Source organism: Vollenhovia emeryi, unplaced genomic scaffold (genome assembly GCF_000949405.1).
Source record: "Vollenhovia emeryi isolate VEMERY1.0 unplaced genomic scaffold, V.emery_V1.0 DF939201.1, whole genome shotgun sequence".
Taxonomy (NCBI): Eukaryota; Metazoa; Arthropoda; class Insecta; order Hymenoptera; family Formicidae; genus Vollenhovia; species Vollenhovia emeryi.
Window position 1 is genome coordinate 126,379 of NW_011967165.1, and position 15,481 is coordinate 141,859.

The 15,481-nt window shown below is 46.4% G+C and overlaps 1 protein-coding gene across 8 annotated transcripts in view; it reads right to left on the reverse strand.

Moving 5' to 3' along the window:
- LOC105561753 (protein kinase C and casein kinase substrate in neurons protein 2) overlaps positions 1 to 14,256 on the reverse strand; it is a 54,335-nt gene extending 40,079 nt beyond the window's left edge. For 4 of the 8 annotated variants that reach the window (XM_012012028.1, XM_012012026.1, XM_012012022.1 and 1 more), the window contains exon 1: positions 13,880 to 14,255. The gene's annotated coding sequence lies outside the window, so the exon portion shown is untranslated. Of the gene's footprint in view, positions 1 to 13,879 lie in introns of all 8 variants that reach the window. The other 4 variants (XM_012012027.1, XM_012012025.1, XM_012012030.1 and 1 more) reach the window with 3 other exon arrangements.
- Positions 14,257 to 15,481: the final 1,225 nt, after the last annotated feature.

A 15,481-nucleotide genomic window follows, 5' to 3' on the forward strand; every position in this document is an offset into this window, starting at 1 on the left:
AAAATTTGCTGCAAAAATTTATAGTTGACAGACAGGGTATAATGCTTGAGGCACCGAATATATACACCCCGAGTTTAGCTCTACCGACCCAAGTTTAGTTCTATGAAGTTCCGCGGAAAGAAATATATTCTGAAACAAGAAAACTGGAATGGGTGGAATTAAATGGGGTGGGCCTTTCCGAGGGTGGCTGATTGTTACGTATTCACCTGCTACCTTGTGCCCTACAAAAGCAGCGCTTGATATCGATTTCTCACCCAAGGTTGTCCCTTGAAATACCTCCTTGAGAAAGGCGTGCTCGCTAACATCTCGATAAACGCATTCCTTCACTGTGTCGAACTTTAAAGGCACTCATTGAGTTTTACCTGGCATGAAATTTCTATATCGCGTGATATCATTCGCGATAAAATTTTCAACCATTTGGTGCCAGAATTATCTAGAATCAAGATTGTTAAGTTTTCTCTATAAAGTTTTATAAATTATTACAATTTCTAAATTTTTACGATTTTAGACTGGTATGGTGAAACATCAAAATGTCACAATTAACCAAAAGTCCCTTTAATTGATCGAATTAGTATTTTAAATCTACAAGAATGACGAAGAAAATAATATTGAGTACTGTCGTTACAAGTTATTCTAAAAATCTGATAAAAAATTCACTGTTATGTTTCTAATGCATCTCTGACAGACCCTACGCGGTAAAAGATCGGGTGGTACATTTTGGTTCTTGCCGTGATCGTTGCCGAACGCGAGACGTCTCATTTCCTCGGTACTTCTCAGTTCCGAGTAGCGAAGGTCCTGTTCCTGAGACGTGAGTACTTTTAGGGCGATATCGACCGTCGAAATTGCTGCAGCGCCGCCAAAAGATACACCTCGTAGCGATAATAATGGACATGTGTCTATATAATGGTTACAATCTAGGTCGTTTGAATCACGATAACACTATGCCGCGCGAAACTGTACAGACGACAAAGCGATCGAACACACCTACTTGCAGGAAAGGACGGAAGCTGAGATTAAAGAAGAGAGAAAAAGAGACACAAGGAGTCAAATTTTCTATGAAGGCTACGTCGGAAGCGCAAAAAGAAATTCTTCTACGGCACGTCTTTCGTAATTCTCCTCGTAACCTATACAAATGCTATCGAGAAGTGGATGCCGGGGTCTTTATTAAAAGACCTGCACGGTACATTGCTCAATGAGAAGAACTGAATGCGGTGAAAAGTAATTGACGAATGTAGGTCGCCGAGAAGAAACGACGTTGCGCATATGTACGTATCCGCGAAATGCGCGGACAACTTAATTTTATATAGAGCACTTTGGATCAGTTTTACAGATTACAAATTACAGATATACGACATTCCCGGTCGTCATTCCAATACGTCAATTATATCGTCACGAGAAGGAAACGCGGTTAAATACATTTCCAAGAGGGAAAAATTGTAATTATCCGTGAAAAGGTGTCTTTACGAGGAAATTGCAGCCAACTATGCGCCGCAACTCTGTCCGTTCGATACAAAAGGACGGTGTGCGTGGAAAAATTACGATCCGCTGATACCGCGTCAAATTGCACGTCCCATAGTTTTCGCGCTAAGTGAAATTCGCACGTCAGCAGGGATATTTTTCGCGACGCGCGCGTCAACTCGGTCTCGTCCTTTGCGAGTCATTGACTCGTCGGTCAATCCGAGAAGATGAACGAACGTTCGCTCGAGGAAGGTCACGCACGGTAATGGAGCACCTATTAATTACGTTTCGCGGAGAGGACGGCGAGGAAACGTGACTAGCAAGCTCCGAGGTATCGGGGACAAGTTCAATGGGAGCGCCTAAGTGAATCGTAGGAAAAGTGCCGAAGGCGCTCGAAGGTCAGAGGTGAGCGAGAGAACCCGTTAAGCTAAACCCGAAAGCCTTATCCCCGCGAAATCTTCCTAGTTGTTGTCTTGCGGTGAAGATCGGTCGGGGATAATTTTATCCTTGTACACATCGCGCGATTCACTTTTTCTAGCTCTGTCAAAAGAACGTTGAGCCTCCGTCCAAAAGGAAACCTGTGCGAAAGAAACCGCTTCTTTATCGGTGAAATGATGAGAGCTGTGCGTCAGGCAACGGCGGAAGTGAATTTTCTCTTACCAATAACGGTATCGCTAATGTAGAATTAAAAAAATCGAACTTTCACAAAGGGTTTGGTCGAAAGGAAGTTTCTGCCTGCAGAAATGATAGCATCGGTACCGAATAAATTTATAGTAATAGCATCGTTATGTAAAAAAATTGGGAAAGTTTTTCGTGCGCGAAATTGCACGCTAATAAATGTGCACGTTAGAAATTTAGCTTGCCGGAAATATTGCGGCATTTACTTTTTATCGCGGCTCCTTCCGAATCTTATCGATTTATTTGACGTGGGCTTTTTTTTCCCCCCCTCTCGCGAACGACTCTGATGAAAATATTATTTACTTGCCGTTTAAAGAGATTTATTGTAGCTGTAAGTAGACACTCGTATAAAAGACCGCAAATTGAGAATCCTTTTACGGAACCAATGCTCACTTGAATCGGCCGTCTTTTTCCTTACGGTACCTTCTCTCCTTCTAACCGCGGGACATGCTCCCATTCATTTCAGACTCCGCGCTTCGTTGCACTCGATGGATCTTCCATCTACTTTTGCATACAGTTACATATTACTTGATTCCCTTCAGGATTTCCGCCTCGGGGTTTGATGAAAATTACGTAATTATCGCTATGATACTACATCACATGTTATCCAACCATATACAATAATCCTTATCGATAAGACTCAGTAAAGACGCGACAGATAAATGAGTACGTTGTTAATCAATTGTCATCGATTTCCCTTTTTACATTCGTAAGGTCTGTCATTTGTTAGAGTTGTATGTAACATGGTTAGCAGAATTTAATTGGGGCGTCCGTCGAGCGAACTTGCAGCAAAGCTAACGAGAAATTCCATTACTGTTGAAGGACATTCTCTGCAACCAAGAGAGTAAATCTCGAGAGATTGAATTAAAATTGCAGGCGGTGCCTGTAAAGCCGCAGAATACGAAAAGGATCGAATGTGCTCGCGACACGTTTACGCGTCTCGAAGGAAGACGTAGATATATTTTAAAGGAGTATTTAGTCTTTTAAGTTTAAATTTTTATAAAATTATCCAACTTCGGATTGTATGGGGAAACAAAAATTAGATAAAAGGATGAAAAAGCAGGAGGAGGTTCGTAGGTGCACAAAGCGTTAGAAATAATTTTATCCACGACTAGCAAGTGGAGAGCCGCGGGGTAAAATACATTTTATTTTCATTGATCTTATCTGGCGGCCGCAAAAACTGGCCGCTCTAACCCCACAATACTTTCGTGTATCGTGAAAGAGTGCCCGGCGGCACGCAAAAGCGGAAATGACGAATAACGCTTATGCGTCACGTCCGAAGGTTGCAACGTAAAAGTGTGAGCCAAGGAATCCTTTCACTCGGCCTGCGCGATGTAACTTCTTATGTTCGTTACGACGGTGGTTTCGTGCTAACACGTGCCGCGGTTTCATCCGCGATGCCGAGAATCTCCTCGCGTGCATTTCTTCCCGACGATTCCGATTCATTCTCAGGTCGAGCCTCCTCGACGCTTCGCGCGGAACGCACCGGCGATCATTCATCGCGGATAGATACTTTCGAGATTGGATTGTTCGCGGCTGCTATCGTCACCTCCGATTTATCGCGGTTTATCGCACGCCTTAGAAATGTTGTTCCGAATTTGCTTTAGGCTCGTACACGCACCTTAATTAGGTGCAAGTGATAAGAGGGTAATCGTGGGCTGCTTAAAGTGGATCGTGTGAAACGTCTTAATACAATAATACAGAAGCAGAAAACCTTGTCGCAATCGTCATTTCGGTGACGATATAAGATATATCGTTAAAGCAATTGTCGAGAAATCTCAAACAGCGTAAAAAATAATTTTTTGTCGCCAATTTAAAAGCAAAGGGTTGAAAAGACAAAGCCGGTTATTTAAATTTAATATTCCGCGATCGATATCTATGCACGTTTTTTTAGAGCTTAGAGATTAATACAATAAAGAGATAATAAGCATTGCGACAGTTTATCTACTTCAATCTGCGGTACGGGGTGTAGAAAATTAATTAGCATTCTTGAAAATTTATGCTAGAATAGGATTACCTTCGCGTCAAAGTATCGCGTTCGCGGCACACGACAGTTTAATGTGCGATTAGCCTGCAATAATACTTGAGGGACTTTCTACTTGCGTTGCAGCAGAGCACCTCTAGGACGTGCAATTAGACGAACAATAATAATAGCAAGGACCTTTATATTATTAGGGCGAACGTATTATACGTGAGTACGGTTGCGAAACCTCCCGTTACGTGAGCAAAGACAGGCGGGATGATTTCAGTATCTAACAATTTTAAGTAATTAATTAATAACGCGCCGACGCGACTTTTACATTCCTGCAACGTGATTTGCAGCGCGTAAGAATTATTTCACGAGTGTTTTGTTCAAGGCAGCACGCGCTTTAAAGAGAGAGTGTAATGAATTAGCAGAAGCGACCGGTAGAGAAAATCGAATAGCTATCGCTTGCCGTTCCATTCCATTCGGATAACCCACTTTCGACCACCGGTTGCAGACCTGGGGGCAATGCGCACGGGGTCTATCGCTTAAACGTTGTGTCATCGTCGAGTCTCCGGCCACCGTGTTTTACGTACACGTTGCGTTTCACGCACAGATCGCCGCCGCGGGATTATTATATAACAATCACGCAGAATCTTCACTGTAAACGGTGGCGCGTTCCAGGGTGTCGCACCATTTATTTATTCACGTTCGGTTGAACATAAGAATGGTTAAGCGCGAATATCGACTTTGGCTTTCCCGCCCTTTGTTTTTAAATTATTGATAAAGAAATTATTTTTTTTACACTCTTGACAATCCGAACGTTTGTGCGCCTACGCGTAGCGGAGCATCGCCCACTCGTTGCGAATGGGAGCACATTAGCAATATCATTGCGTTCCAATTTATCGGAGCACCGCGATCGAGTGCCCCGTAAGTTATTAAACGGGGACGTGACCGGGGAACGCGGATGGTGGGCCGCTGGTTCGCGCGTGGGTGCGAGTCCCTCCACCTTGCACATCAATGACCGAAGAGAACGATAACGGCGCGCGTGGCATTGGGATGGAGCGCCGGAGAGCAGAATCGAGGGAACCGAGGCATCGGAAAATTGCGGCACCGTTGGAGGCGGCAGTTAACCGGCGACTGCCACTCACTGGAGGCTGCACGTAGCCTCGTTACAGGCTACTACACATCGTCTATCACCTGCGCAAACCGCTCGTTTTGCTCGAGAGCAATCCGTTCCGAGAGTCGCGCTCGGTCGCGATCCACCGCGGTCGCAGGGCCCCGAAATTGTAGTCTGATTTTTGCAATGTTTCACTCTATTATACCAGTTATATTAAGAAGAAAAACCGAAGGAATGCACGGAAAGCAATGTAGCCGCCGCAACTCAAAACTGCACGTGTTAACTAAATTTTAGTTGTAAAATATGGACAGTTAATATTTAGTTGTGACAGCTAATACTTCGCTACTGTGCCCATTGTATTAGGTGCGACCGTTTGCCGTGGTTTAGAAACTTATAGTTAAAGCAGCGAAATATTTTTAGCAAATCATGATTAGCTGCGGCAGCAAAATTTTTGTTTTGGCGCGTAAATGTCCCCTTTAGGTTTTTAGACCCGGTCGGTGTGGCCGATATACAGCTGACGGACCCGAGCCATCATTGTTCTTTCATCGCGCGATTTCGCGAGACTTCGAGTGCGCCGCCCGCTCGAGATACACTCTCGACGTTGTTACACAAATTATCTGAGTTATCGGGCTCGTTACTGCTACCGCTATCTCCGGGCGTCATTATACGCGGTCTTATCTGATTACAAAGCAACGCGCCGGATAATTCGCGCCCGCGGAAAGGCGCGACGCGTCGGCGATAAATCTTCATCGGCCTCATTACGCAACACCGAACGGTGGTCTCTCGCCGAGAGGAAAAATGGGTTACCGGTAATTGTGTGCGAGTACGTGGGAAGAAGTTCGCGCCACGCGGTTCGGCCGTGCCGATTGTCCCGTCGATGCTCGGCGCTGGAGAAGCCGCTCGATCGCCGGCGACACCAGCGGCCAGTGGCTCCGTAAGGCGTTAATCAGCAAAACGCGTTTCCGCGTTCCTAGCGGCCGCGATCGCGTCCCATTATGGGTCTCATTAGGCGCGCGTTTAGCCGCTCCGGGAGCGGAGCGGCCGATACTCCACTTTTCTCGCGGCCGATACGCTGCCCGGAGGATATTGCCAATCTCTCCCCCCCCCCCCCCCGGTCCCTCGATCGGAATGATTTCTTAATCTCTCACATCGCCAGGAAATAATTATTTGCTTGCGCACGTAAGTCTTGCGTCACAATTTATCACGGCTTCCTGCTATGATTGAAATTGCATTAGAGTGATACTTCCCTTAATTTCTTCTCGCATTGAGACGGTGTCTAACGACCCCGCGAGATTGATCGCGGTCAAGTGCCGCGTTAGAATGTTAAGCACACAGCGAGAACGCGGATTACCGTAACGCGGGCTGTCAAGTCCGTTCGTTAAATTATAACTCGATGAATCTGCGAGCCGCGCGATACGGACGGACGTTACCCGGGCGATGACTGAGGGAGGTGACGCGGGGGAAATTTACGAGCAAATTTTTCCACGTGATCTCACGCAGCGCTTGCGAGCCGATGAACGGCGGAGTGTACGTCGCGAGATTTTCCAGCGCATCATCGATCATCGATGATGAAAACGACCGCGCGATCGAGGAACGGCATTTGAAATACAATAAGCGGACGTCGGGTTTCGAACACCGAAATCCCATTTGTCGACAAAGCCTACGAACAATCGCGGCGCAAAACCTTTAAATGCGAGCTATAAATGTCAATCGAAACTTTACAAATTTAGTCCGTCTCGTCCGTTTTCCGTAATTTCCCGAGTCGAGTATGTGATCCCGGAATGGACCTCGATTATTCTATTATGTCTTCATTTGGACCTCGGAGTCAGTTTAAAATTAGATTTAAGGCCCAGATGAATAAAGAGAATGTGCTTCACATTATTCTAACCCTTAAAGAGAATGTAATAAAATATTTCACTCTCTGTGAAACCTCTTAGGCCCAAGAGGATCTACTGAACCTCCGTTGATTGCACTCGCATTGGCCTCTTTACTGCTAAAAGGAAAATAGCGACTCTTTGCACGCCTATCTGAGGTAAAAAACTCAATATATTTTGGTGATTAACCCTCGTTAATTATACCGAGTTTCGTCGAATTCGCGAAAGACTCTTTGCACGATCGCTCGTTCGAAACCGAAGATTAATGATAACTCGAACGTGTCGCGCGCTTCTAATCGAGTCGAGGTCTTTGCCTTTAAAGTGAGACAGGCGGGATGAAAGAGGCCGCGCGCAGGAGTCGTCCGGGCGCGCGGATTACGCGTAAAGAGACGGATTACGTGGTTTACAGGTGAAACACGGCGTTGTTTATACAGCCGGTCGCTCCATTCACTGCCGCGCTCCACATAACGTCCCCACGCAGCGTCCTTTTCGTGATTTAATGCGTGTTACGACAACGTGGGCAGGTGCAACCAGACCGAGAGAAAGAGAGAGGGCACGAGATGTACGACCACGCCGAGAAATATCGCCGCGCGGCGGTTCGGTCATCGGTCAACGGAATTCGCAATCCGCCCGTGATTTTTCACTCGTTCGCATATCTCGGGCGCCCCTGGAACCGCCTCGGCATCGCGCTCGCGCGTCACTCTTCATTCCCGTTACGGTATTTACAGGAAGTGCCGTCCGTCCGTCGCGGAATGCACGCATCACTGGAAGGCTTTGTGGCGACCCTCCTCCCATCCGGCGCGACCGCTCGTAGCGCGCATCCGTAATGGCGAAAGTTGTCTCCTCCACAGGTGGATCTCGATAGGCGTCGACGATAAAACGAGCTTCTCGGCAGCGTTTGAGAGAAAGAGAAAGAGAAAAAGAAAGAGAGGGGGGGGAGGAGGGAAGAGATACGGGAGAGGAAATGGCAGCTCTGGGGCTCGATCGCGAATCCTTTTTCTCTCGCGCGAACTCGCGAAAAGCGAAAAATTTCATTAACGAATTCAACATCCGTCAATGAAAGTTTTTCACTTTTTCACGAGTTCGCGCTCGAGGAAATAAAGAGATCGGGTCTCTGGAAAGATATAAACCGGAGTCGGGATTGAAATGCGTGCCGCACATCTCGTAATTAAACATTTGGATGCGTCAAGATCGATACCGCCGTGGGCGACTTCGCGAAATTTCAAGAGCTGATTTCGCTCTCGAGCCATTTTAAAACACGCGGCCTACACGCTTACACACGTCGCGATAACGCGGGATCGCTGTTGACACGAGTTTGCGAGAATTTGCGTCAATTTGTCGGGGCTGTTATCGCAGCTCCTATCGCGGTTCCAAATTAGAAGAGAATTTATTCTTCCCGGTCGCGTCGTGGCGACAAACGGCGCTCGTTTCTTCTCCGTCGAACAATCGCCACCCTTGGCCTTAGCCTTCCAGTCAATTCGCAGGCGATACGTACCGCACGGCGGAGGGGGAGGGGGGGGGGGAGGAGTGCAATAGGCGTCGTGCAATTACGCGAGGCGTCAGTGATTACAGAGCCTAACGTCGTTCAGTCAATAAAACAACGTCGCGTCGCCGCGACCTTCTTAATGATGCGTTCACGGCGCGGTGGTTCCCGGGTACGTTGACGCCACGAGTTTTCAGCTTCGAGACTACACTGAAAAAAATTTCTGGTTGAATATGGACGAATCAGATAATTCCTTTAGGATTTACCAGAATTCCTTTAGGATTTACCAGAATTCCTTTAGGATTTACCAGAATTCCTTTAGGATTTACCAGAATTCCTGTAATCCTACAGAAATTCTGGTAAATCCTAAAGGAATTCTGGTAAATCCTAAAGGAATTATCTGATTCGTCCATATTCAACCAGAAATTTTTTTCAGTGTAGCCTTTGATCGGGAAAGTCACACGTTCCCGAGCAATAATTGCACAACGGCGGTTTTGACGGTGTAACATCGTTACAAAGTGTCACGAAAGTAGCCGGGAATGATGTATGCGCGTTATCACGATCGCGATGCGTGCGATCTGCAATTCCATTATCAGCCAGTCCCGATAAGATCGTTACGAGCGAGTTATCGTACCTCTCGACTGATATAAGCGTTTTTATTATATTATGTCACAACTTCAGTATTGCAATCGTCTCACCGCGACGCCTTACCGCGAGTCGTTCCTCGCTTTCGCGTTCGCCAATAGAGCTCGGACTCCAGTCGTCCGCGGTCGCCGGGGCTCTAAATTCAGGAGGGTATGCCGCAAAGCAAACGCCATCCTGTCTCAGATTAGATTCCGTTTCTCAGTTTTGATTAAGAAAATAAAAATTGGCAAAAACAACTAGCGAGCTTCGATTCGAGTAATCGTCCGATAATGTCAAAATAATTTGTTCAAACGGTGTTTCTCTGTGTGCCTCTGCAGTTTTAAACGTTACGTCTATTAATTTAACAGAAATCCCGCTATTCCATATTAGGATCCTATCTCATAATAGGGGACTTTCCTCTATTAAGTAGAATTACTAGTAAGTATCGAGGGTAAAATTTCAAAATACTCTCATAAAGTTCTTCAAAATGCCGTGTTGTCCCACGATCGCATGATTTTCAGGGTGTTTTAAGAGAAACTTCGCTCCGTGTACTCTTCTCCGGAAATTACGCTCTACGTCACTTTTCATTTCTATATATTATACAATATATATAAATATGTATCGTATATTTTCATTGTATCTTTCCCTCCTTTTTATCGAACTTAACTCGCGTCATTATCCACTTTCGCGGCGTTTTTCTTCGCGAAACGTACTGTGTGCATTCGCTTAGCTCCGTATCAGTCCCTCAGAGGTAAACTGGCTTTAGTCACGAGACCTAAATTTTAGAGAGGAGTCACTCGAAAGTTTTTCTCTTGAATGCACCGTCACTTTGTACTTTGGTGTTTCTTGGTTTCTGACTGTACGTTAACATTTCCATTAAATAATGTCCTTTTCTAATGTTTTTAAAAGAAAATAAATAATTGTCGTGTACAAAAATTAGGGTGCATATTTTATTATTGTTGTAAGAAGCAAGAAGACTCATGACACATTATGCAGCGGCAGATCTGTAAAACCGTGGACACACTGTCCCACCAGTACAATTTGACAAGTTAATTCGCAACGTGTAAGAATCTCGTTTCGAAAAGAATGGGACTTGACACCTCGTCTACCGTTCGAGACACTGATACTTTTTACGCTCGCGAAGGAAGACTTTAATAAACAGAAAAGGCGCTTAAGAAAAAAACCGCTATCTAAGAAAAGCCCGTCTCTGAGGCCGCCTCTGGGGTTCATCGCTAAAACATTCGGACGTGCCGAGGCGAGATCCTCGGGCGAGGCACGCGCGGCGCCTTAAACGTGTCGCCCATGGCGGAAGCGAATCTCTCTCTCTCTCTCTCGCGCGCACGCGCGCGCACACACACGTGGAGCCCGCACGCGGATGCTGGGCGAGGAATGCGATATTCGCGGCGAGGCAGCGCCGACGGGCGAGAGTACGGAAAACCTGGAGGCCTGCCAATCCGCGCGATGTCCAAGCGACCGTGCCGCCGCGCCGGCCAGAGGACTTTGCTCCTTCGGGGTTCCCTGACTCCACGTCCGTACCGCGTACCTCGAAACCGCACTATCGCGTCCCCGGGGCATACAAATCGCACTAATCGCGATACGCGCCAGGAAAATTACGGGGAGGGGGAATTGGGTATCTCCGGCGTGACACTCGGAGACGCGCGGAATCGCCTCGAAAGGGGGACAATTTTTGGAAAACTCGCGAGTATCTCCCCGAGTCGAGTATTTCATCCCGGAATGGACCTCGGAGTCGGTGCGAAAATTCTCCAATTTGAGGCCCAGATGAGTAAAGAAATTGTGTTCCACATTATTCTAACCCTCAAAGAGAATGTAATAAAATATTTCACCCTCTGTGAAACCTCTTAGGCCCAAGAGGATCTACTGAACCTCCGTTGATTGCACTCGTATTGGCCTCTTTACTGCTAAAAGGGAAATAGCGACTCTTTTCAGGCCAATCTGAGGTGAAAAGTTCTTAGTGCGACCTCATTGCTCAAATTCCAAAATTATACGAGGCTAAACCGAGGCCAAAATATCCGATTCGGGTCCGGACGAAATTATCCGTCCCGACGCCGCCCCCGTAATTGGAGATCCCGTGCCCCTCGAGATCCATATGCATATCTCGCGTTTAGCACTGTTTTATCGTACGCGCGGATCGCGCGCGAACGTTATCTGGGTCTGGGAATCGAACAGCAGCAATTAACGTTTAAATGCATGGCGATGAGTAAGGAGCCTAAATTCCCTCGCGGAGCGGAAACGTCGTGCCGGCCCGACTGGCTCTCGCGATTTAAGGGAATGCCGAAGTGATTCTGCACCTGTTGCACTTTTTGCATCCACAACTGTCAATTCGTGAAAACATGGGTGTAACACACAAATTATAAAACTAACGTGTACAGATCGCAAGTGTCCCGCTATTCGGACGAAATCAGAGAACAGCGTGGTATCATTGAAATTTATTTTAGAAGACTGACAAAAATCTCGAATAAGTTATAACTTATTTGAGTGAATAGATGTTTTTTTTTGTTAGACTTCTAAACTTAATTTCACCGATACCGTGCTGTTCTTTTATTTAGTCCGATTAGTGAAACGCTGTCTGTACACAAAAGCCACATAATTTGTAGAGAAAAGTCCTCTATTACGAGATAGGTTTCTGATATGAGATAGCAGGTTTTCAACACCCAAATTCAGTCACAAATCTTTTTTCGCAACGATTACACAATCTAACAATTAATTTTTCACTAAACAGATTTCGCTCTAAGGACAATAAATTCATAGTGGAATCAGCTGACGATGCCTATTAATTTAACAAAAACCCCGCTATCCCATATTAGGATCCTATCTCGTAATAGGGGACTTTCCTCTATATTGCACAAATGTTTTCATGAATTGACAGTTTCAGGAGCAAAAGATGCAAAAAGTGCAGAATCACTCCAGCATCCCCTTAACAAAACTGGCGAGAGAAAGGCGTATTGCGGAAATCGTAATTAACGGGAGTGATGGCGATAAATTAGCATGATCGACAAATCCCGTGGCGTGACGCACCTCACGCATTCGTTGCACACATTTATATGCATTACATTTGTTTCTTACATATTTATTTACGGGAAAAAATTATTTCATATATACGTTTACCCCTTTAACAACCTTCTACATATATCTCTGGCTACGTAACCCTTCGTGGGGCAAATTTTTACCTCGTGAAAAATAGTGAATTAAATCTATAAACTCCATACACCTTCGACGGCGAATAAAACATTATTCATCGTATTTTCCACAGAAACAATTGGAGGAAAGTCCTCTATTACGAGATAGGCTTCCAATATGAGATAGCAGGTTTTCAACATCATAGTTTAATCCCAAATCTTCACTCACAACGATTACACAATCTAACAATGCATTTTCCACCAGACAGATTTCACTCCACGGGGAATAAATTAACGATGAAACTAATAAATAATGCCTATTACTTTAGCAAAAACCCTGCTATCTCGTAACAGGAATTTATCTCATAATAGGGGACTTTCCTCTATATACAAAACCGCGACAGCAACAATCGAACAACAGGCGGAGAGATTTCGTGCGTGGGATACTTTTTTTTTTTACCCTACGAAGGCAGTTAAGGGACACGTGTATAATAAAGTACACATTTTCTACGTATTGCACCGTGGTTTCTCAGGGCGTACAAATGGGACGCAGCGGATCGCAAATAAGCGCAGATCTCTTCGATTCGATATTGGGTTCAGGGATCGAAGCGGCGGCCGGCCGCGAAACTATTGACCTTCTCCGCCGCGTTTTCCGCATTCCGCGCTCGCGTGCTCAGGGTCAGTAATCGGCGGCGCCGCCGACAAAACTTGCGCCACCGCGGGCCCACCACCGAGAACCGCGGTAAATCGTGTGGCGCCTTTAAAGAGAAAAACGAGGGAAGAGGGCTCTCTCCTCTCTGTGGCGATCTGAACGCGCGCGCGCGCGCGCTTCCGACCGCGATTCCGCGACGAAATCCCAAGGCCCGGGGATAAGTGGCCGCGGCGCTTATCTCGGCGTGGAGATAATAAGCCTGACGCATCGGCCGTCGTGAGTAGAAAGGCTGACCGGTAACTGACCCCTAATGGCTACTTAAGACAGCCGCGCGAAAAGTCCTTGAAGGCGACGCGAAAAGGAGCGAGCCGAACAACAGAATGTAATTACGATAGCGCGGCTAATTGCAGTTTGTAGAACACGGTGTCGCGTGAGAATGTCCGACCGTTTCCTTCTTACGCAAAGAGTCGCGCACCGAAACGCCGACGGCAGGGCGTCTCGTGGGAGATCCCGACGTCACGCCCGTATTCCGTCGCGTAAGTCGCTCGCCGCGAGGGAGGCGGGGAACGGGGGGGGGGGAGATCGCGGATTCCTCAAACCGATCGTAGCCGTGCGGCTACCCGCGGGCGGTTCACGTGCGATTCACGGGCGTGTTTCTCCGAATCCCGATCACCGCTTTCGCGACTCGGCCACGGGAGCGAACGGTATGCGGTCTCTTCCCCTCGCGATCCGCCGTCGTATCGGATAAAAACAATTTTTTGCCTGGCAGAAGAGGCGAGCGACGCGCGGCCAGTCGTCGGGGAATTTCGCGAATTCGTGCAACGACTCTTCGCGACTCGCGCGCTCGGTCCCGCAAGGACAGAGGGCAAGCACATTCTGGGGCTACTCACCGAAAGCAATTCCTCGGCGCGAGACGGCGCGAGCGATCGCGGGACGGGAAGGAAGAGGGGTAGGAGGTCCGACGGCTCGCTGGCGGTTATCCTTCCGTAGAATCCGGCGAGAGAGGCCTAACCCCGCGGCGACGAGGTGTAACCCTGCGCGTATCCACGTGTGCGCGACGTAATCAGGCACACCGACACTGTTAACACACCCGCGAGACGCGCGAACGCCGCCCGCGACCCGCTGACACGTACGACCCGTGCGCGACTTCGCGGCAATGGAATTTTGTCACGTCGCCGCGTATTCTCAGCGAACGGTACCGCAGACGCTCATGTTGCTGCACCACGGACGGCGAATTACCATTCCAGCTCTTCCCTCTCCGCGGCGCGCTCGCTACCGCTGGGCGTGGTTTAGCGGCCGTGGGCACCCGAGCACCGGCGGCCGCGCACGAGGCGCGCTATTGGCCGGGCGACGTCGGCGCAGGCGCACCGTGCGTGCGCGCGCACGGCGTCGACCGCGCGCGCGAAATTTGAATCGCTCGTACGATCACTGAAATGCCACTCGCGCTTTCCCCTCGCCGAATTAGCCTTTTCACGACTGCGTTGGCTTTTGGTCGTTATTGCTCCTTATCATTGTTTAATTTTTTTTAATACCTGGGACAGTAGGATACCAAGGAACTGTTGTGCTCCGATTTCGTAAAGAGTTGACGAGACAATACACACCGCATGTGTAGGATAAAAAATATATGGAATATATTTATTAACGACCGCTTAAAAGTAAATCAAATCTACAAAAATTTTAAGTACATTTAAAATGAAAACTTAACAAACGCATGACAGCTTTCCTCTGGTTATATGCATCCAATTGCATATTCAATATTACATTTTTCTAATTTCCACAGATAACATTGTAAAATTTAAAATAAATACAACAAAATTACAATGTAACGTTTCTAGCAATTATTTTAGTATAATTTAAAGTATCTTATTAAAAATATGTTAACAATAGAATTTCCGTGTGAAATAGAAAAAGACGCGATCGATTTTCTCGACACTTTCTGCGTTTATCGCATAACATTAAAGTCTAGGAGATGCTTGAATATATTGGAAACGGTCTGCATTTCTTAATCAAATCGACGATTGGTAACAACATGCAGTCTAATTAAAAAGACAATCAAAATTAAATACCGCTCGCACCATACGTAATCCGATGGTCATTGTACATACTTGAACACCACTATCTTCCATTTTTATTGTGTCCAACTGTCACCGAGTCCGTTCACAGGAAAATAGTGGCATTAATAAATTATCGATAAATGTTAATTACAGCACTCGATTCAATATTATATTAGACGGTATATAGTTAGATTGCCCAAGAAAATTGTAATATTGAATATAGGATAAAGGCTAATGTAACGCCAATGTTACGTATCAATAAATGTACGGTATTGCATTTACATTATTTCCCAATGTTACGCCAATACTTTGTGCTATCCGAGCTTTATCAACACTTTATATGTATTATAATTCAACTACAGATTTAATATTTTTATGTTCTTTGCAAGAAAGTAATTGCAAAGTAACGATTCGTTACTTTTTGAGTAACTGTGACGC